The sequence below is a fragment of the Pleuronectes platessa genome, unplaced genomic scaffold (assembly GCF_947347685.1).
Source record: "Pleuronectes platessa unplaced genomic scaffold, fPlePla1.1 scaffold_32, whole genome shotgun sequence".
Lineage (NCBI taxonomy): Eukaryota > Metazoa > Chordata > Actinopteri > Pleuronectiformes > Pleuronectidae > Pleuronectes > Pleuronectes platessa.
Window position 1 is genome coordinate 872,959 of NW_026518905.1, and position 11,859 is coordinate 884,817.

The following is an 11,859-nucleotide window of genomic DNA, read 5'->3' on the forward strand; positions in this document are numbered from 1 at the left end:
GCGCACATAAATAAAAATAATGTTAAAACATTTTTACAAAAAAAAATATTTAAATCAAATTAATAAAAAAACTGTGCTTGCACATCCTGTGGGGCGCAAATTCTGTGGGGCGCACATCCTGCGGCGCACATCCTGCTGCGCACATAAATAAAAATAATATTAAAAACAAATTACAATTTTTTTTTTTCAATCAAATTAATAAAAAAACTGTCCTTGCACATCCTGTGGGGCGCAAATTCTGTGGGGCGTACATCCTGCGGCGCACATCCTGCTGCGCACATAAATAAAAATAATATTAAAACATTTTTACAAAAAAAAATATTTAAATCAAATTAATAAAAAAACTGTGCTTGCACATCCTGTGGGGCGCACATCCTGCGGCGCACATCCTGCTGCGCACATAAATAAAAATAATATTAAAAACAAATAACAATTTTTTTTTTAAATCAAATTAATAAAAAAACTGTGCTTGCACATCCTGTGGGGCGCAAATTCTGTGGGCCGCAAATCTTGCGGCGCACATCCTGCTGCGCACATAAATAAAAATAATATTAAAAACAAATTACAATTTTTTTTTTAAATCAAATTAATAAAAAAACTGTCCTTGCACATCCTGTGGGGCGCAAATTATGTGGGGCGCACATCCTGCGGCGCACATCCTGCTGCGCACATAAATAAAAATAATATTAAAAACAAATTACATTTTTTTTTTTTTAAATCAAATTAATAAACAAACTGTGCTTGCACATCCTGTGGGGCGCAAATTCTGTGGGGCGCAAATCCTGCGGCGCACATCCTGCTGCGCATATAAATAAAAATAATGTTAAAACATTTTTACAAAAAAAAATATTTAAATCAAATTAATAAAAAAACTGTGCTTGCACATCCTGTGGGGCGCAAATTCTGTGGGGCGCACATCCTGCTGCGCACATGAATAAAAATAATATTAAAAACAAATTACATTTTTTTTTTTTTAAATCAAATTAATAAAAAAACTGTGCTTGCACATCCTGTGGGGCGCAAATTCTGTGGGGCGCACATCCTGCGGCGCATATAAATAAAAATAATGTTAAAACATTTTTACAAAAAAAAATATTTAAATCAAATTAATAAAAAAACTGTGCTTGCACATCCTGTGGGGCGCAAATTCTGTGGGGCGCACATCCTGCGGCGCACATCCTGCTGCGCACATAAATAAAAATTAAATAAAACATTTTTACAAAAAAAAATATTTAAATCAAATTAATAAAAAAACTGTGCTTGCACATCCTGTGGGGCGCAAATTATGTGGGGCGAAAATTCTGTGGGGCGCACATCCTGCGGCGCACATCCTGCTGCGCACATACATAAAAATAATATTAAAAACAAATTACAATTTTTTTAAAAAAATCAAATTAATAAAAAAACTGTCCTTGCACATCCTGTGGGAAGCAAATTCTGTGGGGCGCACATCCTGCGGCGCACATCCTGCTGCGCACATAAATAAAAATAATATTAAAACATTTTTACAAAAAAAAATATTTAAATCAAATTAATAAAAAAACTGTGCTTGCACATCCTGTGGGGCGCAAATTATGTGGGGCGAAAATTCTGTGGGGCGCACATCCTGCGGCGCACTTCCTGCTGCGCACATAAATAAAAATAATATTAAAACATTTTTACAAAAAAATATATTTAAATCAAATTAATAAAAAAACTGTCCTTGCACATCCTGTGGGGCGCAAATTCTGTGGGGCGCACATCCTGCAGCGCACATCCTGCTGCGCAAATAAATAAAAATAAAATTAAAAAAAATTTACAATTTTTTTTTTTTAAATCAAATTAATAAAAAAACTGTGCTTGCACATCCTGTGGGGCGCAAATTCTGTGGGCCGCAAATCTTGCGGCGCACATCCTGCTGCGCACATAAATAAAAATAATATTAAAAACAAATTACAATTTTTTTTTAAATCAAATTAATAAAAAAACTGTCCTTGCACATCCTGTGGGGCGCAAATTCTGTGGGCCGCACATCCTGCGGCGCAAATCCTGCTGCGCACATGAATAAAAATAATATTAAAACATTTTTACAAAAAAAAATATTTAAATTAAATTAATAAAAAAACTGTGCTTGCACATCCTGTGGGGGGCAAATTCTGTGGGGCGCACATCCTGCGGCGCACATCCTGCTGCGCACATAAATAAAAATAATATTAAAACATTTTTACAAAAAAATATATTTAAATCAAATTAATAAAAAAACTGTGCTTGCACATTCTGTGGGGCGCAAATTCTGTGGGGCGCAAATCCTGCGGCGCACATCCTGCTGCGCATATAAATAAAAATAATGTTAAAACATTTTTACAAAAAAAAATATTTAAATCAAATTAATAAAAAAACTGTGCTTGCACATCCTGTGGGGCGCAAATTCTGTGGGGCGCACATCCTGCTGCGCACATGAATAAAAATAATATTAAAAACAAATTACATTTTTTTTTTTTTAAATCAAATTAATAAAAAAACTGTGCTTGCACATCCTGTGGGGCGCAAATTCTGTGGGGCGCACATCCTGCGGCGCATATAAATAAAAATAATGTTAAAACATTTTTACAAAAAAAAATATTTAAATCAAATTAATAAAAAAACTGTGCTTGCACATCCTGTGGGGCGCAAATTATGTGGGGCGCACATCATGCGGCGCACATCCTGCTTCGCACATAAATAAAAATAATATTAAAACATTTTTACAAAAAAATATATTAAAATCAAATTAATAAAAAAACTGTCCTTGCACATCTTGTGGGGCGCAAATTCTGTGGGGCGCACATCCTGCGGCGCACATCCTGCTGCGCACATAAATAAAAATAAAATAAAACATTTTTACAAAAAAAAATATTTAAATCAAATTAATAAAAAAACTGTGCTTGCACATCCTGTGGGGCGCAAATTATGTGGGGCGAAAATTATGTGGGGCGCACATCCTGCAGCGCACATCCTGCTGCGCAAATAAATAAAAATAATATTAAAACATTTTTACAAAAAAAAATATTTAAATCAAATTAATAAAAAAACTGTGCTTGCACATCCTGTGGGGCGCAAATTCTGTGGGGCGCACATCCTGCGGCGCAAATCCTGCTGCGCACATAAATAAAAATAATATTAAAAACAAATTACAATTTTTTTTTTAAATCAAATTAATAAAAAAACTGTCCTTGCACATCCTGTGCGGCGCAAATTATGTGGGGCGCACATCCTGCGGCGCACATCCTGCTGCGCACATAAATAAAAATTAAATAAAACATTTTTACAAAAAAAAATATTTAAATCAAATTAATAAAAAAACTGTGCTTGCACATCCTGTGGGGCGCAAATTCTGTGGGGCGCACATCCTGCTGCGCACATAAATAAAAATAATATTAAAAACAAATTACAATTTTTTTTTTAAATCAAATTAATAAAAAAACTGTCCTTGCACATCCTGTGGGGCGCAAATTATGTGCGGCTCACATCCTGCTGTGCACATGAATAAAAATAATATTAAAACATTTTTACAAAAAAATATATTTAAATCAAATTAATAAAAAAACTGTGCTTGCACATCCTGTGGGGCGCAAATTATGTGGGGCGCACATCCTGCGGCGCACATCCTGCTGCGCACATTAATAAAAATGATATTAAAACATTTTTACAAAAAAATATATTTAAATCAAATTAATAAAAAAACTGTCCTTGCACATCCTGTGGGGCGCAAATTCTGTGCGGCTCACATCCTGCTGTGCACATGAATAAAAATAATATTAAAACATTTTTACAAAAAAATATATTTAAATCAAATTAATAAAAAAACTGTGCTTGCACATCCTGTGGGGCGCAAATTATGTGGGGCGCACATCCTGCGGCGCACATCCTGCTGCGCACATTAATAAAAATGATATTAAAACATTTTTACAAAAAAAAATATTTAAATCAAATTAATGAAAAAACTGTCCTTGCACATCCTGTGGGGCGCAAATTCTGTGGGGCGCACATCCTGCGGCGCACATCCTGCTGCACACATAAATAAAAATAATATTAAAAACAAATTACAATTTTATTTTTAAATCAAATTAATAAAAAAACTGTGCTTGCACATCCTGTGGGGCGCAAATTATGTGGGGCGCACATCCTGCGGCGCACATCCTGCTGTGCACATGAATAAAAATAATATCAAAACATTTTTACAAAAAAATATATTTAAATCAAATTAATAAAAAAACTGTGCTTGCACATCCTGTGGGGCGCAAATTCTGTGGGGCGCACATCCTGCGGCGCACATCCTGCTGCGCACATGAATAAAAATAATATTAAAACATTTTTACAAAAAAAAATATTTAAATCAAATTAATAAAAAAACTGTGCTTGCACATCCTGTGGGGCGCAAATTATGTGGGGCACACATGAATAAAAATAATATTAAAACATTTTTACAAAAAAAAATATTTAAATCAAATTAATAAAAAAACTGTCCTTGCACATCCTGTGGGGCGCAAATTCTGTGGGGCACACATGAATAAAAATAATATTAAAACATTTTTACAAAAAAAAAAATTTAAATCAAATTAATAAAAAAACTGTCCTTGCACATCCTGTGTTGCGCAAATTCTGTGGTGCACACATCCTGCGGCACACATCCTGCTGCGCACATAAATAAAAATAATATTAAAAACAAATTACAATTTTTTTTTTTTAAATCAAATTAATAAACAAACTGTGCTTGCACATCCTGTGGGGCGCAAATTCTGTGGGGCGCACATCCTGCTGCGTACATAAATAAAAATAATATTAAAAACAAATTACAATTTTTTTTTTTTAAATCAAATTAATAAAAAAACTGTGCTTGCACATCCTGTGGGGCGCAAATTATGTGGGGCGCACTTCCTGCGGCGCACATCCTTCTGCGCACATAAATAAAAATAATATTAAAAACAAATTACATTTTTTTTTTTTTAAATCAAATTAATAAAAAAACTGTGCTTGCACATCCTGTGGGGCGCAAATTATATGGGGCGCACATCCTGCAGCGCACATCCTGCTGCGCAAATAAATAAAAATAAAATTAAAAAAAATTAACAATTTTTTTTTTTAAATCAAATTAATAAAAAAACTGTGCTTGCACATCCTGTGGGGCGCAAATTCTGTGGGGCGCACATCCTGCGGCGCACATCCTGCTGCGCACATAAATAAAAATAATGTTAAAACATTTTTACAAAAAAAAATATTTAAATCAAATTAATAAAAAAACTGTGCTTGCACATCCTGTGGGGCGCAAATTCTGTGGGGCGCACATCCTGCGGCGCACATCCTGCTGCGCACATAAATAAAAATAATATTAAAAACAAATTACAATTTTTTTTTAAATCAAATTAATAAAAAAACTGTCCTTGCACATCCTGTGGGGCGCAAATTCTGTGGGCCGCACATCCTGCGGCGCAAATCCTGCTGCGCACATGAATAAAAATAATATTAAAACATTTTTACAAAAAAAAATATTTAAATTAAATTAATAAAAAAACTGTGCTTGCACATCCTGTGGGGGGCAAATTCTGTGGGGCGCACATCCTGCGGCGCACATCCTGCTGCGCACATAAATAAAAATAATATTAAAACATTTTTACAAAAAAATATATTTAAATCAAATTAATAAAAAAACTGTGCTTGCACATTCTGTGGGGCGCAAATTCTGTGGGGCGCAAATCCTGCGGCGCACATCCTGCTGCGCATATAAATAAAAATAATGTTAAAACATTTTTACAAAAAAAAATATTTAAATCAAATTAATAAAAAAACTGTGCTTGCACATCCTGTGGGGCGCAAATTCTGTGGGGCGCACATCCTGCTGCGCACATGAATAAAAATAATATTAAAAACAAATTACATTTTTTTTTTTTTAAATCAAATTAATAAAAAAACTGTGCTTGCACATCCTGTGGGGCGCAAATTCTGTGGGGCGCACATCCTGCGGCGCATATAAATAAAAATAATGTTAAAACATTTTTACAAAAAAAAATATTTAAATCAAATTAATAAAAAAACTGTGCTTGCACATCCTGTGGGGCGCAAATTATGTGGGGCGCACATCATGCGGCGCACATCCTGCTTCGCACATAAATAAAAATAATATTAAAACATTTTTACAAAAAAATATATTAAAATCAAATTAATAAAAAAACTGTCCTTGCACATCTTGTGGGGCGCAAATTCTGTGGGGCGCACATCCTGCGGCGCACATCCTGCTGCGCACATAAATAAAAATAAAATAAAACATTTTTACAAAAAAAAATATTTAAATCAAATTAATAAAAAAACTGTGCTTGCACATCCTGTGGGGCGCAAATTATGTGGGGCGAAAATTATGTGGGGCGCACATCCTGCAGCGCACATCCTGCTGCGCAAATAAATAAAAATAATATTAAAACATTTTTACAAAAAAAAATATTTAAATCAAATTAATAAAAAAACTGTGCTTGCACATCCTGTGGGGCGCAAATTCTGTGGGGCGCACATCCTGCGGCGCAAATCCTGCTGCGCACATAAATAAAAATAATATTAAAAACAAATTACAATTTTTTTTTTAAATCAAATTAATAAAAAAACTGTCCTTGCACATCCTGTGCGGCGCAAATTATGTGGGGCGCACATCCTGCGGCGCACATCCTGCTGCGCACATAAATAAAAATTAAATAAAACATTTTTACAAAAAAAAATATTTAAATCAAATTAATAAAAAAACTGTGCTTGCACATCCTGTGGGGCGCAAATTCTGTGGGGCGCACATCCTGCTGCGCACATAAATAAAAATAATATTAAAAACAAATTACAATTTTTTTTTTAAATCAAATTAATAAAAAAACTGTCCTTGCACATCCTGTGGGGCGCAAATTATGTGCGGCTCACATCCTGCTGTGCACATGAATAAAAATAATATTAAAACATTTTTACAAAAAAATATATTTAAATCAAATTAATAAAAAAACTGTGCTTGCACATCCTGTGGGGCGCAAATTATGTGGGGCGCACATCCTGCGGCGCACATCCTGCTGCGCACATTAATAAAAATGATATTAAAACATTTTTACAAAAAAATATATTTAAATCAAATTAATAAAAAAACTGTCCTTGCACATCCTGTGGGGCGCAAATTCTGTGTGGCGCACATCCTGCGGCGCAAATCCTGCTGCGCACATGAATAAAAATAATATTGAAACATTTTTACAAAAAAAAATATTTAAATCAAATTAATAAAAAAACTGTGCTTGCACATCCTGTGGGGCGCAAATTCTGTGGGGCGCACATCCTGCGGCGCACATCCTGCTGCGCACATAAATACAAATAATATTAAAACATTTTTACAAAAAAAATATTTAAATCAAATTAATGAAAAAACTGTCCTTGCACATCCTGTGGGGCGCAAATTCTGTGGGGCGCACATCCTGCGGCGCACATCCTGCTGCACACATAAATAAAAATAATATTAAAAACAAATTACAATTTTATTTTTAAATCAAATTAATAAAAAAACTGTGCTTGCACATCCTGTGGGGCGCAAATTATGTGGGGCGCACATCCTGCGGCGCACATCCTGCTGTGCACATGAATAAAAATAATATCAAAACATTTTTACAAAAAAATATATTTAAATCAAATTAATAAAAAAACTGTGCTTGCACATCCTGTGGGGCGCAAATTCTGTGGGGCGCACATCCTGCGGCGCACATCCTGCTGCGCACATGAATAAAAATAATATTAAAACATTTTTACAAAAAAAAATATTTAAATCAAATTAATAAAAAAACTGTGCTTGCACATCCTGTGGGGCGCAAATTATGTGGGGCACACATGAATAAAAATAATATTAAAACATTTTTACAAAAAAAAATATTTAAATCAAATTAATAAAAAAACTGTCCTTGCACATCCTGTGGGGCGCAAATTCTGTGGGGCACACATGAATAAAAATAATATTAAAACATTTTTACAAAAAAAAAAATTTAAATCAAATTAATAAAAAAACTGTCCTTGCACATCCTGTGTTGCGCAAATTCTGTGGTGCACACATCCTGCGGCACACATCCTGCTGCGCACATAAATAAAAATAATATTAAAAACAAATTACAATTTTTTTTTTTTAAATCAAATTAATAAACAAACTGTGCTTGCACATCCTGTGGGGCGCAAATTCTGTGGGGCGCACATCCTGCTGCGTACATAAATAAAAATAATATTAAAAACAAATTACAATTTTTTTTTTTTAAATCAAATTAATAAAAAAACTGTGCTTGCACATCCTGTGGGGCGCAAATTATGTGGGGCGCACTTCCTGCGGCGCACATCCTTCTGCGCACATAAATAAAAATAATATTAAAAACAAATTACATTTTTTTTTTTTTAAATCAAATTAATAAAAAAACTGTGCTTGCACATCCTGTGGGGCGCAAATTATATGGGGCGCACATCCTGCAGCGCACATCCTGCTGCGCAAATAAATAAAAATAAAATTAAAAAAAATTAACAATTTTTTTTTTTAAATCAAATTAATAAAAAAACTGTGCTTGCACATCCTGTGGGGCGCAAATTCTGTGGGGCGCACATCCTGCGGCGCACATCCTGCTGCGCACATAAATAAAAATAATGTTAAAACATTTTTACAAAAAAAAATATTTAAATCAAATTAATAAAAAAACTGTGCTTGCACATCCTGTGGGGCGCAAATTCTGTGGGGCGCACATCCTGCGGCGCACATCCTGCTGCGCACATAAATAAAAATAATATTAAAAACAAATTACAATTTTTTTTTTTCAATCAAATTAATAAAAAAACTGTCCTTGCACATCCTGTGGGGCGCAAATTCTGTGGGGTGCACATGAATAAAAATAATATTAAAACATTTTTACAAAAAAAAATATTTAAATCAAATTAATAAAAAAACTGTGCTTGCACATCCTGTGGGGCGCAAATTCTGTGGGGCGCACATCCTGCGGCGCACATCCTGCTGCGCACATAAATAAAAATAATATTAAAAACAAATTACAATTTTTTTTTTAAATCAAATTAATAAAAAAACTGTCCTTGCACATCCTGTGGGGCGCAAATTCTGTGGGGCGCACATCCTGCGGCGCACATCCTGCTGCGCACATAAATAAAAATAATATTAAAACATTTTTACAAAAAAAAATATTTAAATCAAATTAATAAAAAAACTGTGCTTGCACATCCTGTGGGGCGCAAATTCTGTTGGGCGCACATCCTGCGGCGCACATCCTAATGAGCACATAGATAAAAATAATATTAAAAACAAATTACAATTTTTTTTTTTTAAATCAAATTAATAAAAAAACTGTCCTTGCACATCCTGTGGGGCGCAAATTCTGTGGGGCGTACATCCTGCGGCGCACATCCTGCTGCGCACATAAATAAAAATAATATTAAAACATTTTTACAAAAAAAAATATTTAAATCAAATTAATAAAAAAACTGTGCTTGCACTTCCTGTGGGGCGCACATCCTGCGGCGCACATCCTGCTGCGCACATAAATAAAAATAATATTAAAAACAAATAACAATTTTTTTTTTAAATCAAATTAATAAAAAAACTGTGCTTGCACATCCTGTGGGGCGCAAATTCTGTGGGCCGCAAATCTTGCGGCGCACATCCTGCTGCGCACATAAATAAAAATAATATTAAAAACAAATTACAATTTTTTTTTTAAATCAAATTAATAAAAAAACTGTCCTTGCACATCCTGTGGGGCGCAAATTATGTGGGGCGCACATCCTGCGGCGCACATCCTGCTGCGCACATAAATAAAAATAATATTAAAAACAAATTACATTTTTTTTTTTTTAAATCAAATTAATAAACAAACTGTGCTTGCACATCCTGTGGGGCGCAAATTCTGTGGGGCGCACATCCTGCGGCGCACATCCTGCTGCGCACATGAATAAAAATAATATAAAAAACAAATTACAATTTTTTTTTAAAATCAAATTAATAAAAAAACTGTCCTTGCACATTCTGTGGGGCACACATCCTGCGGCGCACATCCTGCTGCGCACATAAATAAAAATAATATTAAAACATTTTTACAAAAAAATGTATTTAAATCAAATTAATAAAAAAACTGTGCTTGCACATCCTGTGGGGCGCAAATTCTGTGGGGCGCACATCCTGCTGCGCACATAAATAAAAATAATATTAAAACATTTTTACAAAAAAATGTATTTAAATCAAATTAATAAAAAAACTGTGCTTGCACATCCTGTGGGGCGCAAATTCTGTGGGGCGCACATCCTGCGGCACACATCCTGCTGCGCACATAAATAAAAATAATATTGAAACAAATTTACAAGTTTTTTTTTTAAAATCAAATTAATAAAAAAACTGTGCTTGCACATCCTGTGGGGCGCAAATTATGTGGGGCGCACATCCTGCGGCGCCCATAAATAAAAATAATATTAAAAACAAATTACAATTTTTTTTTTTAAATCAAATTAATAAAAAAACTGTGCTTGCACATCCTGTGGGGCGCAAATTCTGTGGGGCGCACATCCTGCGGCGCACATCCTGCTGCGCACATGAATAAAAATAATATTAAAACATTTTTTCAAAAAAATATATTTAAATCAAATTAATTAAAAAAACTGTGCTTGCACATCCTGTGGGGCGCAAATTCTGTGGGGCGCACATCCTGCGGCGCACATCCTGCTGCGCACATAAATAAAAATAATATTAAAACATTTTTACAAAAAAAAATATTTAAATCAAATTAATAAAAAAACTGTGCTTGCACATCCTGTGGGGCGCAAATTCTGTGGGGCGCACATCCTGCGGCGCACATCCTGCTGCGCACATGAATAAAAATAATAATAAAACATTTTTACAAAAAAATATATTTAAATCAAATTAATAAAAAAACTGTGCTTGCACATCCTGTGGGGCGCAAATTCTGTGGGGCGCACATCCTGCTGCGCACATAAATAAAAATAATATTAAAAACAAATTACAATTTTTTTTTTTTAAATCAAATTAATAAAAAAACTGTCCATGCACATCCTGTGGGGCGCAAATTCTGTGGGGCGCACATCCTGCGGCGCACATCCTGCTGCGCACATAAATAAAAATAATATTAAAAACAAATTACAATTTTTTTTTTTTAAATCAAATTAATAAACAAACTGTGCTTGCACATCCTGTGGGGTGCAAATTCTGTGGGGCGCACATCCTGCTGCGTACATAAATAAAAATAATATTAAAAACAAATTACAATTTTTTTTTTTTAAATCAAATTAATAAAAAAACTGTGCTTGCACATCCTGTGGGGCGCAAATTATGTGGGGCGCACTTCCTGCGGCGCACATCCTGCTGCGCACATAAATAAAAATAATATTAAAAACAAATTACATTTTTTTTTTTTTAAATCAAATTAATAAAAAAACTGTGCTTGCACATCCTGTGGGGCGCAAATTATGTGGGGCGCACATCCTGCAGCGCACATCCTGCTGCGCAAATAAATAAAAATAAAATTAAAAAAAATTAACAATTTTTTTTTTTAAATCAAATTAATAAAAAAACTGTGCTTGCACATCCTGTGGGGCGCAAATTCTGTGGGGCGCACATCCTGCGGCGCACATCCTGCTGCGCACATAAATAAAAATAATATTAAAAACAAATTACAATTTTTTTTTTAAATCAAATTAATAAAAAAACTGTCCTTGCACATCCTGTGGGGCGCAAATTCTGTGGGGCGCACATCCTGCGGCGCACATCCTGCTGCGCACATAAATAAAAATAATATTAAAACATTTTTACAAAAAAAAATATTTAAATCAAATTAATAAAAAAAC